General features: G+C 43.0%; 1 protein-coding gene across 10 annotated transcripts in view; it reads left to right on the top strand.

Moving 5' to 3' along the window:
• The first annotated feature begins 4,144 nt into the window (after window positions 1-4,144).
• LOC121576769 (transcriptional repressor p66-alpha) overlaps window positions 4,145-15,731 on the top strand; it is a 45,728-nt gene continuing 34,141 nt past the window's right edge. For 6 of the 10 annotated variants that reach the window (XM_041890215.2, XM_041890213.2, XM_041890210.2 and 3 more), the window contains exon 1: window positions 4,145-4,363. The gene's annotated coding sequence lies outside the window, so the exon portion shown is untranslated. Of the gene's footprint in view, window positions 4,364-9,943; window positions 10,025-10,818; window positions 10,836-15,731 lie in introns of those variants that run through there. The other 4 variants (XM_041890211.2, XM_041890212.2, XM_041890214.2 and 1 more) reach the window with 4 other exon arrangements.

The following is a 15,731-nucleotide window of genomic DNA, read 5'->3' as shown; positions in this document are numbered from 1 at the left end:
ATATACATCTCAAACCCAGAACTATTTTTTAATTGCCACAGTTGGAAATCAAAAATATATAGACACAAAGTTTGAATACTTGCCATATTCTATTCAATGCATGTGTTTTTAAATTATTATTTTTGGATAGAAGTCTGAATAAACATAGTATTTGGAACCAAAGTGTTAGGGAATGTTTGTCAGTAAGTGTACTTAGTGTTTATTAGAACTGAGTTCTATGTTGAGAACTACACTACCGGTCAAAAGTTTTAGAACACCTACTCATTCAAGGGTTTTTCTTTATTTTTACTATTTTCTACATTGTAGAATAATAGTGAAGACAACTATGAAATAACACATATGGAATCACTTAGTAACCAAAAAAGTGTTAAATAAATCAAAAAATGTTTTTATTTGAGATTCTTCAAATAGCCACCGTTTGCATTGATGACAGCTTTGCACACTCTTGGTATTCTCTCAACCAGCTTCATGAGGTAGTCACCTGGAATGCATTTCAATTAACAGGTGTGCCTTCTTAAAAGTTGAGCCAATCAGTTGTGTTGTGACAAGGTAGGGGGGGTATACAGAAGATAGCCCTATTTGGTGAAAGACCAAGTCCATATTATGGCAAGAACAGCTCAAATAAGCAAAGAGAAACAACAGTCCATCATTACTTTAAGACATGAAGGTCAGTCACTACGGAAAATGTCAAGAACTTTGAAAGTTTCTTCAAGTGCAGTCGCAAACACCATCAAGCGCTATGATGAAACCGGATCTCATGAGGACAAGCCACATGAATGAAAGACCCAGAGTTACCTCTGATGCAGAGGATAAGTTCATTAGAGTTACCAGCCTCAGAAATAACAGCCCAAATAAATGCTTCACAGAGTTCAAGTAACAGACACATCTCAACATCAACTGTTCAGAGGAGACTGTGTGAATCAGGCCTTCATGGTCGAATTGCTGCAAAGAAACCACTACTAAAGGACACCAATAAGATGAAGAGCCTTGCTTGGGCCAAGAAACACGAGCAATGGACATTAGAACCAGTGGAAATGTGTTCTTTGGTCTGGAGTCTAAATTGGAGATTTTTGGTTCCAACCGCCGTGTCTTTGTGAGACGCGGACACTGTGAACGGATGATCTCTGCATGTGTATTTACCACCATAAAGCATGGAGGAGGAGGTGTTATGGTGTGGGGGTGTTTTGCTGGTGACACTGTCTGTGATTTTATTTAGAATTCAAGGCACACTTAACCAGCATGGCTACCACAACATTCTGCAGCGATACGCCATTCCATCTGGTTTGGGCTTAGTGAGACTATCATTTGTTTTCAACAGTGCTCAGCATATGTGGGAACTCCTTCAAGACTGTTGGAAAAGCATTCCAGGTGAAGCTGGTTGAGAGAATGCCAAGAGTGTGCAAAGCTGTCATCAAGGCAAAGGGTGGCTATTTGAAGAATCTTAAATATAAAATATATTTTGATTTGTTTAACACTTTTTGTGTTACTACATGATTCCATATGTGTTATTTCATTGTTTTGATGTCTTCACTATTATCCTACAATGTGGAAAATACTAAAAATAAAGAAAAACCCTTGAATGAGTAGGTGTTCTAAAACTTTTGACCGATAGTGTATATTGAGTTCATCATGACTTTTCCCACTACCATGTTCGCATTGGGCACACACTGGTTGAACCAACGTTGTTTCCACGCCATTTCAATTAAATTACGTTGAACCAACGTGGAATAGATGTTGAATTGACGTCTGTACCCAGTGGGTTGTGATAAACATGCAGTACTTTTATATAGCCTACATACATTTATATTATTTAGATACATTGACTTAACTCCTTATTCACACAGTAGTCATCTATATTCATATTGTACTGTGCAGTTACTTGGGAATAATTTCCTTTATAGTTATCATTATATCGCTTTCATAAAATAAATTGTCCCCAACTAACTACACAGTACAATACATGAGCCCATAAAGACAAGACAAGACATCTTGTATCTTGTAGGTCCAACATGACATTGGGCTCCCGAGTGGCGCGGTCTAAGACACTGCATCTCAGCGCTTAAGGCGTCACTACAGACCCCCTGGTTCGATTCCAGGCTGTATCACAACCGGCTGTGATTGGGCGGCGCACAATTGGCCCAGGTTTGGCCGGTGTAGGCCGTCATTGTAAATAAGAATTTGTTCTTAACTGACTTGCCTAGTTAAATAAATAACAAATTCAGAGTTGAGTTCATTTGGGGAGAGTATCATTCAGGCACAGGACAGAGGAAGATATCTTTTTAAACTTCACTTTGACTGATGCGTCTGATTTGTAGATCTCGTTTGATGTTACTTATTCAGGGGAATGCTGAAGCCCTCCTGATAATGAATTACTGCAGGGATAAATACCGACCTAAGGGTCAGACAGTAATGGTCACATGACTGTCTTTGTTACCAGTCAGACATGCAGCTGTTATGGTTGTCTTTCCTTTGATATGACTTGCACACTGAACAAGTTTACAACAATTGCTGATCACCCAAAAAACTGCAATCATTTGATATCAATCAGCCTCTCGGTTTTGTACGTCATTTTAGAAAGTAATATGTTGTTGGATTTTAGGTATTTTTATAAGTGTTGTTGGGCAGTGATACTTGATAGGTGATAAGTGTCAGCGTAAACAGTTCTGAAAGGAGAAGCTTCCTGCCAAATAGTGAGTCCTGTTGATCGTTACAGGGAGGGGTACTTCCTTGTTTTGCTACTGTACTACAGTGGGGATTAAGTTGAAAGTGCCTTGTTGCTTTAAGCCAGTGTCACACATGTGCCAATATTGATATGAGTCGTCTTTTTTTGTACTGGTTTGAAGCACAATTTCTCAATTTTCTCTAAAGAACAGGTTTCTGACACTTCACACATCGCTGGACATTTGGCCCCAATAAAAAAAAATTGAGCAGAGTGCATAGGTACTGTATAATTGCTCCTGTTTCTTGCTCCTGTGTTTTCCCACACTGCTCCATCTAGGGAAGGGAATGTCACCAAATCCTTTAGAAGAGGATGCCAACCTTATGCCACCGGAATTCTTTTGAACTATTTTTGAGATCACACAACAAATTAGGTCTCAAGAATGCAGTGTCCAGACAAGGGCATTGATTTTGTGTGCCCTTAGCTTTTTTGGATCAAACCTGAGAGTCCAGGCATAAGATACACTTTTGGCCAATGTATGCGATTGCATGTTTGAATTCATAACTGATTGTAATGAGGGCACCAATGTTAGTTAGTTTGAAGACACTTCTATCGGCCCAGTTGATCAGTATTAGGTTTGGTTCACTTCAGATTGGAATTTGGTTCACAGCATTACTTAGTCACAGGGATAATATTGGTATCACTGCAGTGGGATTGTGATATTGATAAGAGTCAATAATAGCGATATTCAGGGCTTGAATTGGTGGAATTTACCCCAAAATTGGATGCTTTTATTCCGCCCCCAGTTCCCATTTATGTTACTTGTCTCCCATTCCGTAGTCTCTCTCTCTCTTTCCCTCTCTCTCTCAATAACTGATATGTCTGCACTGAGATACTGTACCAAGATCCTCATGCCCCCAAAAACAGGAGAATTATTGGGATTGGTCCGGACTCATTGAAGACATCACATAGTACATTCATACTTCTGGTATGTTCCACGTTGGTATGCAACAATATTGTGTTTGTTTGTTCGTTGTTGTTGTTTGCTGTTGTATGGACTGTGAATGAGGGAGTTGCCCATTGGTTGTTTTGGGGAGGGTTCAAAGCACTGAATTGTCAAGTGCCATGATGACAACATGAGAAATATCTACACATCAAAAACCAGTTTCCAATGACTAGCTATAGGCCTAAATGTTTACATAAAAAAATATATATAGATATTTGTTTCATGGAGAGCCAATAATTGAAATGTTTTATGACATTAATTAATGTTGGACATTGATAATTGGTAAATTGACAATTGATTACAGCATTGGTGTGAGGTAGAATGATGGCAAGTATTCCTGTGGTGGTGGTGGGGCAAAGCATTGCAATGATGAGACGGATGAGACAGAGGATGCTAGGCTACTGAACACTGGACATTTTTTCACACACATGATGTGCTCAGTGGTCTTAATGTACGCGGACTCGGTTGCCACCTTGTGTGACCACATGCGCATGCTTAGTGATGTGACGCAGTGTTCCATGTGTGAGAGAGCAGCTCATTATTTGGCAACCGGAGTGGCAGCGGGCAGGGCTGAAGAGGGGATCCCCGGGATATATTTTTTTTTTTTTTTTTTTTTAAACATCGAATTACGGGAGTAAATAGTCTGTCAAAACAAGTGAAAAGCTAAAGGGAAAGCGCTACAGCGACACCTCTTCTCCGTAAGTTAAAATATAATTTCAATTGATGGGTAAAAGTAATATTGATTTTTAATTTAGTCAAGTGGACAAAGTTAAGTTTATTTCCAGTCGTTAACGTAGTTAGCTATCCTTACCTAGCTGGCTAACTGCTGAGTGAGTGCTAGCCTAGGTAATGGTTTGTGTGTCTCTCGCTAGCTGTAATTAGCTAGCCACACACACTTACTACAAGCTAGCGACTGCAAAGTCAGAACAAACCGCCTCAAAAGTCAAAGAATGCATGTAAAGTTGTACCGGTTAATGTTTTAAAAGTCGGATACAAGTATTTTCTTTACAACATGCATTAAAGTAGTCTAAAAACTAAAAATGTGTTTCGACTCTCAAAAAAGGGGTTCCTTAATTTTTTTTGTGACCGAATCCCGGAGTGGTTGTCTGTCTGGACATGCGATTGTCCGAGCGAGTTCGTTAGCTAGCCAGCCTGTTTATGTTAGCTTGCCATGAGTGGGGCTTTGGTGTCCGAATTTGGTCAATCCCACCACTTACTGGTTTATATACACGAATTATTATACACTGTAAGAAGAAATGTAACCCAAACGCTATCAGGATGTATTTAATTATGTTAATAATTATGTTCCCCGTAATATTAATCCAGTGCCAGCTATGCTAATTTGCGACGCTAGTTAGTTTGTGCTAGCTCACGACCTGACTTTAACTAACTGTTGTTAGCCAGTTGGAACACAGATTTGGTTGGACTGTGGTGGGAGACAGAATAATATAATCTTTTTTTTTTTTTTTTTACTGTATCACAAAATAACAAAGGATATTCAATAATTGTATGTTTGCTATCAGAATTCGGCATTCTGGCAGAATTGCTTGAACGAATTTTTATTTTGATGGGAAGTTGAATGTTATCTCGTCCATTTAAAAGTATATATATATTATTTATATTTTTTTTATGGTGGCCGATGGTACTGTCCCTTAGTGTGCGCCCCCATTCAGTATGGCAGGCAAGCAGTTATCATGTTTCTGTGTCATGATAAATGTACCCATTTGGGTCGTTCCATGTCATTTCAGCAAGCCATGACACCCACCATCTCAGAATGTTCTGAAATCGTTTCTGTAGTAAGAAACAGATAATATTAGCATTCCTGCAACATTATTTAGTTAAAATATAATTTGATCTCTGAGAAATTAAGCTAATTTATAGGATTCATATAATATTATAGAACTTAACATCCAATTTGAATCAAACTTTTTTCTAACAATGAGTAAGACATGACGAATCCAAAGAAATTGTCAAAGCCACCCACAGACCCCATACACCCCACGCCAATCCCACCTCAGCAATGAGTGTATATAGCAGGCCTGGAATTTTAGGGGTGAGGCCATTTGGTCTTCAAGAGATGCCCAATCTGCCACGGCACCAAGAACATCTGCTAGGGCACCAAGGCCATTAACCAAAATATCAAATTAAATTGATTTCTAAAATTGAAAAACAGTAGCTATTTTGTTAAGAAAAACCTAAGTGTATGTAATTGTACATAAATAATTAGCCTACATGTTCAACCAGTGTGTGCCCTATGCATGTTGGCTATAGCCCATCATGTCCAAACCGATGCTGACATGAGGGAGGCGCCTGAAAATGTAGCCAAACTTTAATGAGACTTTTAACTACATATACTCAACAAAAATAATAAACTCTACATGCAATAATTTCAACAATTTTACTGAGTTACAGTTCATATAAGGAAATCAGTCAATTTAAATAAATTCATTAGGCAGTAATCTATGCATTTCACATGCTTGGAAGCCAGGCCCATCCACTGGGGAGCCAGGCCCAGCCAATCAGAATGAGTTTCTCCCCACAAAAGGGCTTTATTACAGACATAAATACTCCCCAGTTTCAGCAGGTGTCCAGGTGGCTGGTTTCAGACGATCCCGCAGGTGAAGAAGCCGGATGTGAAGGTCCTGGGCTGGCATGTTACACGTGGTCTGCGGTTGTGAGGCCGGTTGGACATACTGCCAAATTCTCTAAAATGACGTTGGAGGTGGCTTATGGTAGAGAAATTAACATTCAGTTCTCTGGCAATAGCTCTGGTGGACATTCCTGCAGTCAACATGCCAATTGCACGCTACCTCAACTTGAGACATCTCGAGTGGCGCAGTGGTCTAAGGCACTGCATCGCAGTGCTAGCTGTGCCACTAGAGATCCTGGTTCGAATCCAGGCTCTGTCGTAGCCGGCCGCGACCGGGAGACCCATGGGGCGGCGCACAATTGGCCCAGCGTCGTCCAGGGTAGGGGAGGGAATGGCCGGCAGGGATGTAGCTCAGTTGGTAGAGCATGGCATTTGCAACGCCAGGGTTGTGGGTTCAATTCCAGTATAAAAAATAAAAATAAATAAAAATGTATGCACTCACTAACTGTAAGTCGCTCTGGATAAGAGCGTCTGCTAAAATGACTAAAATGTAAATGTAAATCTGTGGCATTGTGTTGTTACAAAACTGCACATTTTAGAATGGCCTTTTATTGTCCCCAGCATAAGGTGAACCTGTGTAATGATCATGCTGTTTAATCAGCTTCTTGGTATGTCACACCTGTCAGGTGGATGGATTATCTTGGCAAAGGAGAAATGCTCACTAACAGGGATGTAAACAAATTTGTGCACAACATTTGAGAGAAATCAGCTTTTTGTGCGTATGGAAAATTTCTGGATCTTTACAAATATAATGTAGGATCATTATTAATATCTAAAGGCTTGATTCTGTCGACATATTTGAGGCATGTTCGTTCCAATTGGAGAGAAAGGCCAGTGCCTGTTGCGCATTGCAAGATCACCCACCTTGCAATCTGAGCTGAGGCAGTCAACATTTTAAAACTATTTAACCATAAATGTAATTCTTTAAAACCTGGATGTTTTTTTGTCATGAGGCATGTCTTGCCATGTTCCGACCATAGGAATGTTAAGGAGATTCTTTTAGAAACACTTCTTCATATGCCATTGAAACCAGTATTTCTCTCCATGTCAACTTTCTTTCATTGTCCAGCAGCCAAAGACACAATCCTAGTCATATTTACAACCCATGCTCGTTGTTACGTCTTTAGATCTTTTACATTTCAGAAGGATATTTTCATCTGTCATATGAAACCGCTTGCATTTGCGGGGCACTTTTGAGAAAGGAAAAAAAAAATCACCTGATAGCAGGAACATCACCATCTAGTGGTCTTAACCTGGTAATATCAGGATGTAGGACAGGACATAAACCTAACAATTTCAATGACTAATTTCTCTGAACAGGGGGAAAAAACCATCACCAAATTCACTGGGAATACATTACATAGGATGAAGAAACAATGCTCAGAGCTGCAGCTCCATACTACTTGTCAGACATACAGAACTGATACTATACACTGAGTATACAAAACATGACAGACTAACCAGCTGAATCCAGATGAAAGCAATAATCCCTAATTGATGTCACTTGTTAAATCCACTTTAATCAGTGTAGTTGAAGGGGAGGAGACAGGTTAATGAATGATTTTTTAGCCTTGAGACAAACAATTAAGACATGGATTGTGTATGTGTGCCATTCAGAGGGTGAATGGGCAAGACAAAATATTGAAGTGCCTTTGAACAGGGTATGGTAGTAAGTGCCAGGCGCACCGGTTTGTGTCAAGAACTGCAAGGCTGCTGGGTTTTTCATGCTCAACAGTTTCCCGTGTATAAAGAATGGTCCACCACCCAAAGGACATCCAGCCAACTTGACACAACTGAGGGAAGCATTGGAGTCAACATGGGCCAGCATCACCTTGTAGAGTCCATTCCCCGACAAATTGATGCTGTTCTGAGGGCAAAAGGGGAGGTGCAACTCAATATTAGGTGTACCTAATGTTTGGTATACTCAGTGTATACTTGTTGTTGGGGTGGGATTGGCGTGGGGTGTAGGGGGTCCGTGGGTGGCTTTTGGCAATTTCTTTGGATTCTTCATGTCTAACTTATTGTTCAAAAAAAAGTTTGGTCCAAATTGGATGTTGCGGTACTATAGTTATAGAATATATGAAATTAAGATGGACAATTCGGGTGCAATAAATTAGCTTAATTTCTCAGAGATCAAATTATATTTCAACAAAATAATGTTGCAGGAATGCTAATCTTATCGGTTTCGAACAACCAAAACAATTTTAGAACAATCTGAGATGGTGGGTGTCAATCCTCTTTCTTCTGCTTTGTGAGGTGGAACGATCCATTTGCTATGCATGCTCCCTAAACAGTTGTCAGGACTTTATTTCCATTCTGTCATGAAGTTGTGCTCAAGGCAAGCTATGTGCTCAAGTCCTGAGACAAGACTCATTGGTAGTAGTATTTATGTGTAATGTCAATGTACTACAGTGGGAGACCCTCAGTGCCACGTTGGCCTTGTAAACCTTTTGAAAGTACTATTTTTCAGGTTTAGCTGCCTTGTGGGGGTCAATATACTCCAGAGTAGGTGCCCTAGCAGTGCACATTCCCCCTCCTGCCAAGTGCCCTCCATAGAGACCGGGCACCCTTGGCTAGTGGCGGGTGACACATTTCACTTTGTATCTCGTGACGGGCCATAGAGCTGACTGAGTAGCGGTGCCCCTTGATGTGAAAAACTCTTTCAAGAATGAGGCGATCAGACAAGCATGACTCGGTTGACTTGAGATCCATGGGTGCTGCATCAGGGTAGAACTTTAGAGCGAACTACTAGACTGGAAAAGTTGAAATGAGTGAAATTATGTTTTGCGTCTCATTTTAGTGGGTTATTTCTACCCTTCCATCCCCACAGTCCTCAGCTTTTCTCTCTTCTGGATTTAAGCGAAGCTTTTCAAAGACCCGAGGGTGTACCCAAAATGGCATTGAGCTATTATTCCAGCATTGTGTGGATCCGTAGCCTATTATTTTAGAAGGGCAAAAACTGGAGAAGTGAAGCCACATTGAACTTGATTAGAGGACTGGATTGCACAGCAGGCAGCTACCGATGCCTCATATGGGTGATGACTTTCATTACAAGTCAGTGTGTCTGTCTGCAATAACTCAGTGGACCACAAAGTAACAATTTATGTTGCAGTGTGACAGTGAAATGTTTTGTGGTGACATTAAAAAGGGATTTTGTCTCATTGCTCATTGTCAGTTCATAATGACCCCAGTCACCAGATGGGCTTACCTTCTCTCATAAGATTGATGCGCTATGGACACTATCGACCTCGTTAGGTCATTTTACCTCCGTCTGAGAGGTTAGTATGTAGTGGTTATTAGTATAGGCCTAGTATGTTCATCCATTGTTGAGAAATGTTACAGAATGCATGGGATAGAAACGTTTTATTTGTTTGGTGCTTAGCTAGCATCCATTTCAACCCCGCAGAGAGCAAGCTGGACCTTTGATTTCCCAGAGAGATGTCAGACCCTTCTCAGCTGATCAATGACAGGAGATTCACTGATAGAGGGGCGGAATCTAGGCTATTCTGAGAGGTGGGGGAGGAATCTCATGTCTGTAATCTTCATGTTTACCCTGTTGGACTTCATATTGACTCAACTGTGTGTGTACCAAGTCTACAGTTTCCTCATGTCAGGAACAGAACAGCTCTACCACTTGAGGAAGGCTGTGTTTGTGCTGGATTCCACCTAAACCTGGTAATCCAGAACAGATTAGAACTTTGGTGATCAGGTGAGTGGATGGTCAATATAAATGTTAATGCTGACCAATGAGCTTTAGTTTCAGGAAGATGTGAGCATTCCACTTTGGGTCCGTCACAATAGTATCTTCCTCTCCTTGACTCCTCTGCACTGGTTTGACAGGTGAAAGCAACAGGACAGAATTCTACCAAGAAATTGCTTTCACTTGACCTATTATTTCAGGTCATGGATGGCAGAGGAAAGGAGGTTAGGAGATGAAGATCGTTTTTTTTATATGCACCCTTGGGCCCTTGACGACTGAGTTGTGTACTTAGTAAATGACGCCGGAGAAGATGGCTGCCGTTTTACAGCCCTCTAACCAATTCTACTATTATGTGTGTTTTTTGGCGTTATTTGTAATTTATTCTGTACATAATGTTTCTGCCACCGTCTGTTATGACCAAAAAGAGCTTCTGGATATCAGGACAGCGATTACTCACCTCGTATTGGACAAAGATTTTTTTTCAACGAGTCGGACGTGAAGGATATCCTACAGATACCCGACAAGGCCCAAATCCCTGTCATTCGCATGAGAATGAGACGGAGATATCGTGGACGTAGGTCGGGGTGCATTGTAAGGATCCGACGGCGAGCGAGTAAACTGCCTCTACCATCAATCCTATTAGCCAATGTTCAATCATTTGAAAATAAGGTAGACGACCTAAGATTACGGTTATCCTACCAACGGGACATTAAAAACTGTAATATCTTATGTTTCACAGAGTCGTGGCTGAACGACGACATTGATAACATACAGCTGGCGGGATATACGCTACATCGTCAGGGTAGATCAGCTGACTCCGGTAAGACAAGGGCTGGCGGTCTGTGTATATTTGTAAACAACAGCTGGTGCAAAAAATCTAATACTAAGGAAGTCACAAGGTTTTGCTCGCCTGAGGTAGAGTATCTCATGATAAGCTGTAGACCACACTATTTACCAAGAGAGTTTTCTTCTATATTTTTCGTAGCTGTCTATATACCACCACAAACCAATGCTGACACTAAGACTGCACTCAATGAGCTGAATAAGGCCATAAGTAAACAGGAAAATGCTCATCCAGAGGCAGCACTCCTAGTGGCCGGGGACTTTAATGCAGGGAAACTTACATCTGTTCTACCTAATTTCTACCAGCATGTTAAATGTGCAACCAGAGGGGAAAAAACTTTAGACCACCTTTACTCCACACACAGAGACGCATACAAAGCTCTCCCTCGCCCTCCATTTGCCAAATCTGACCATAACTCTATCCTCCTTATTCCTGTTTATAAGCAAAAACTAAAGCAGGAAGTGGTCAGATGACGCAGATGCTAAGCTACAGGATTGTTTTGCTAGCACAGACTGGAATATGTTCCGGGATTCTTCAGATAGCATTGAGGAGTACGCCACATCAGTCACTGGCTTCATCAATAAGTGCATCGATGACGTCGTCTCCCACAGTGACCGTACGTACATACCCCAACCAGAAGCCATGGATTACAGGCAACATCCGCACTGAGCTAAAGGCTAGAGCTGCCGCTTTCAAGAAGCGGGACTCTAACCCGGACGCTTATAAGAAATCCCGCTATGCCCTCAGATGAACCATCAAACAGGCAAAGAGTCAATACAGGACTAAGATTGAATCGTTCTACACCGGCTCTGACGCTCGTCGAATGTGGCAGGGCTTGAAAACTATTACAGACTACAAAGGGAAGCACAGCCGCGAGCTTCCCAGTGACACAAGCCTACCAGAAGAGCTAAATCACTTCTATGCTCGCTTCGAGGCAAGCAACACTGAAGCATGCATGAGAGCACCAGCTGTTCCGGATGACTATGTGCTCACGCGCTCTGTAGCTGATGTGAGTAAGACTTTTAAGCAGGTCAACATTCACAAGGCCGCAGGGCCAGACGGATTACCAGGATGTGTACTCCGAGCATGTGCAGACCAACTGGCAAGTGTCTTCACTGACATTTTCAACATGTCCCTGACTGAGTCTGTAATACCAACATGTTTCAAGCAAACCAACATAGTCTCTGTGCCCAAGGACACTAAGATAACCTGCCTAAATGACTACTGACCCGTAGCACTCACTTCTGTAGCCATGAAGTGCTTTGAAAGGCTGGTCATGGCTCACATCAACACCATTATCCCAGACACCCTAGACCCACTCCAATTTGCATACCGCCCCAACAGATCCACAGATGATGCAATCTCTATTGCACTCCACACTACCCTTTCCCACCTGGACAAGAGGAATACCTACGTGAGAATGCTATTCATTGACTACAGCTCAGCGTTCAACACCATAGTGCCCTCAAAGCTCATCACTAAGCTAAGGATCCTGGGACTAAACACCTCCCTCTGCAACTGGATTCTGGACTTCCTGACGGGCCGCCCCCAGGTGGTAAGGGTAGGTAACAACACATCTGCCACGCTGATCCTCAACACGGGGGCCCCTCAGTGGTGCGTGCTCAGTCCCCTCCTGTACTCCTTGTTCACCCATGACTGCATGGCCAGGCACGACTCCAGCACCTTCATTAAGTTTGCCGACGACACCGACAACGATGAGACAGCCTATAGGGAGGAGGTCAGAGACCTGGCCGTGTGGTGCCAGGATAAAAAGCTCTCCCTCAACGTGATCAAGACAAAGGAGATGATTGTGGACTACAGGAAAAAAAGAGGACTGAGCACGCCCCCATTCTCATCGACGGGGCTGTAGTGGAACAGGTTGAGAGCTTCAAGTTCCTTGGTGTCCACATCACCAACGAACTATCATGGTCCAAACACACTAAGACAGTCGTGAAGAGGGCACGACAAAGCATATTCCCCCTCAGGAGACTGAAAACATTTGGCATGGGTTCTCAGATCCTCAAATTTCTACAGCTGCACCATCGAGAGCATCCTGACTGGTTGCATCACCGCCTGGTATGGCAACTACTCGGCCTCCGACCGCAAGGCACTACAGAGGGTAGTGCGTACGGTCCAGTACATCACTGGGGCCAAGCTTCCTGCCATCCAGGACCTCTATACCAGGCAGTGTCAGAGGAAGGCCCTCAAAATTGTCAAAGACTCCAGCCACCCTATTCATAGACTGTTCTCTCTGCTACCGCATGGCAAGCGGTACCGGAGCGCCAAGTCTAGGTCCAAAAGGCTTCTCAACAGCTTCTACCCCCAAGCCATAAGACTCCTGAACAGCTAATCATGGCTACCTGGTCAATTTGCAATGCCCCCGTACCCCTTTTGTACTCTGCTGCTACTCTGTTTATTATTTATGCATAGTCACTTTAACCGCACATTGAATCTGCACCGGTACCCCCCTGTATATTGCCTCCCTACTGTTATTTTATTTTACTGTTATTTTACTGTTTATTTTACTGCTTCACACTTTTTTATTTTTTTTACTTTGCATTGTTGGTTAAGGGCTTGTAAGTAAGCATTTCACTGTAATGTCCACACCTGTTGTATTCGGCGCATGTGGCAAATAAAATGTGATTTGATTTAGTGCAAGCCATCATCTTCACCATGGCAACTCATAGCCCGGGGGTCAACAGGCAGCTCAATTCAAGCATGGTTCCTCATTGTGTGGGTTCACAAATGAGAGGCTCCACTCTTTCAACATGAAGCTGCAAAGCTCATCAGACATTAGGGGTTGGTTCTGGTATTCCTTAGGGAAATCACCACCTGTTAAGTAGGTAGGTAGCCCATATGGGCTATTCAAGAATGATGATGTGCTTGTGTCTACTGGTGTCCTATATATTTATTGAGTCGTGACTTTTTATGAGATCCACATGACTTATCCTGTCTGCGCCAACTGTTATCATTGTGTCCTCTATTTTCACGTGATTAATGCATTATGAGTTGACTAGCGGACAGATGTTTTTGCGACATCATAAAAATCTAAACTCCTGAAAACTACAGTACCAGTCAAAAGTTTGGACACACCTACTCATTCAAGGGTTTTTCTTTACTTTTACTATTTTCTACATTGTAGAATAATAGTGAAGACATCAAAATTATGAAATAACGCATATGGAATCATGTAGTAACCAAAAAAGTGTTCAAATCAAAATATATTTTATATTTGAGATTCTTCAAATAGCCACCCTTTGCCTTTATGACAGCTTTGCACACTCTTGGCATTCTCTCAACCAGCTTCACCTGGAATGCTTTTCCAACAGTCTTGAAGGAGTTCCAACATATGCTGAGCACTTGTTGGCTGCTTTTCCTTTACTCTGCCGTCCGACTCATCCCAAACCATATTAAGGGTGGCTATTACGGACTACAAAAGGAAAAGCAGCCACGTCGCCGACACCAACGTCTCGCTTCCAGACAAGCTAAACACCTTCTTCGCCCGCTTTGAGGATAACACAGTGCCACTGACGAGACCCACTACCAAGGACTGTGGCCTCTCCTTCTCCGTGGCTGACGTGATTAAGACATTTAAGCATGTTAACCCCTGCAAGGCTGCCGGCCCAGACGGCATCCCTAGCTGCGTCCTCAGAGCATGCGCAGACCTGCTGGCTTGTGTGTTATGGACATATTCAATCTCTCACTTTCCCAGTCTGCTGTTCCCACATGCTTCAAGATGGCCACCATTGTTCCTGTACCTAAGAAAGCAAAGGTAACTGAACTAAATGACTATCGCCCCGTAGCACTCACCTCTGTCATCATGAAGTGCTTTGAAAGAGTAGTCAAGGATCATATCACCTCTACCTTACCTGTCACCCTAGACCCACTTCAATTTGCTTACTGCCCCAATAGATCCACAGACGATGCAATCGCCATCACACTGCACACTGCCCTATCCCATCTGGACAAGAGGAATACCTATGTAAAAATGCTGTTCATTGACTATAGCTCAGCGTTCAACACCATAGTACCCTCCAAGCTCATCATTAAGCGCGTGGCCCTGGGTCTGAACCCCGCCCTGTGCAACAGGTTCCTGGACTTCCTGACGGGCTGCCCCCAGGTGGTGAAGGTAGGAAACAACATCTCCACTTCGCTGATCCTCAGCACTGGGGTCCCACAAGGGTAGGTGCCCTCCTGTACTCCCTGTTCACCCATGACTGCGTGGCCAAGCACGCCTCCAACTCAATCATCAAGTTTGCAGACGACACAACAGTAGTAGGCTTGATTACCAACAATGACGAGACCGCCTACAGGGAGGAGGTGAGGGCTCTGGGAGTGTGGTGCCTGGAAAATAACCTCTCACTCAACGTCAACAAAACAAAGGAGATGATCGTAGACTTCAGGAAACAGCAGAGGGAACACCCCCCTATCCACATCGACGGGACCGCAGTGGAGAAGGTGGAAAGCTTCAAGTTCCTTGGCGTACACATCACTGACAAACTGAAATGGTCCACCCACGCAGACAGTGTGGTGAAGAAGGCGCAACAGAGCCTCTTCAACCTCAGCAGGCTGAAGAAATTTGGCTTGGCACCTAAAACCCTCACAAACGTTTACAGATGCACAATTGAGAGCATCCTGTCGGGCTGTATCACCGCCTGGTATGGCTACTGCACCACCTGCAACCGCAGGGCCCTCCAGAGGGTGGTGCGGTCTGCCGAACACATTACCGGGGGCAAACTACCCGCCCTCAAAGATACATACATACATACAGCCCCCGATGTGACAGGAAGGCCAAAAAGCTCATCAAGGACATCAACCACCCGAGCCACTGCCTGTTCACCCCGCTATCATCCAGAAGGCAAGGTCAGTACA

The sequence above is a fragment of the Coregonus clupeaformis genome, chromosome 11, assembly GCF_020615455.1.
Source record: "Coregonus clupeaformis isolate EN_2021a chromosome 11, ASM2061545v1, whole genome shotgun sequence".
Lineage (NCBI taxonomy): Eukaryota > Metazoa > Chordata > Actinopteri > Salmoniformes > Salmonidae > Coregonus > Coregonus clupeaformis.
Note: the sequence above shows the minus strand (reverse complement) of the source record. Positions and strands in the feature narration are given on the sequence as shown.